Below are 1020 nucleotides of genomic sequence, written 5' to 3'. Positions count from 1 at the left end.
ACCAAGCCAGAACATGAAGTAGGATCAAAACCCCTTGTCATTGACCTTGGCTTCTCATCAGTCCTCATTGTTCGCCCTGATCAGAGAGTCCGGTTTTATCCCATGCTGTTTCAGTCACAGTCCAGCTGGCTTTGGTGAGTTCCCAATAGATCAGCCCCACTGTCTCAGTGGGTGGGAAGCGTCAGGTTTAGAATAACATACTTTTTGTCTTCATCCCATTGTATTGGTCATTGTTTTTCATTCCCAGCCTGACTGTCACTGAATGAACCAAGTCATGCCTTCCTGCCATCCTCCAGCCTTTATGTGTTATTTATAATGATGATAAATCCTTTTAGGACATTTGTCCTAAAACTTGCAGAATAAAAATGACAAGAATGGCACAGAGATTTCTTGGCTAAAACCACAGACTCCTGAAATAGTTTTTACAAGGGAGACATCTGAGCTCAGACATCTGAAATTTCTAAAAGATCAGCAACAACACAGACATAGGTATAAAGGGAACTATGGAAACCACTCTGCCATGCACCTCAGATCACACCAGTCAGACTGAAGAGCAAGGTATTTCAGATTTCCCTTTTTTTAATTCTCTATTTTTCAGTCTTTGGGAAAGAGTTTAACTTTTTTTTTCTTAAAAACAAAACAAGCAAGCAAACAAAAACAAACCGTAAGCATTTAGACCCCAAATTTTAAGGTCTCATTGTTTATATAAAAATTTGAAAATGACAGATAAATTAAAAAGAATAAATTTCTTTTATGCAAAAAATGTTTCTTAGGTAAATCTTTTTAAACCATTTCCTTCCTCCTTCTGCTAACCAGATGAAACAGAAACACCAGAGGAATGCCTCAGTCTCCTCTCACTTGAGGAAATACTACTTTTATATTAAACTGAACACAAGGGCCAACTTACATACCATTGCTCAAGGTATACAAATTTTGTCATCCAGATAACATAATAGCAAGCCCAATCAGAACCACAAAGCTATGAACTTATCAGAGTTGTGAAAGTAGTTTAAATTAACA

Source organism: Alexandromys fortis, unplaced genomic scaffold, assembly GCF_014885135.2.
Source record: "Alexandromys fortis isolate MF-2015 unplaced genomic scaffold, M_Fortis_MF-2015_v1.1 scaffold_25, whole genome shotgun sequence".
Taxonomy (NCBI): domain Eukaryota; kingdom Metazoa; phylum Chordata; class Mammalia; order Rodentia; family Cricetidae; genus Alexandromys; species Alexandromys fortis.
Note: the sequence above shows the minus strand (reverse complement) of the source record.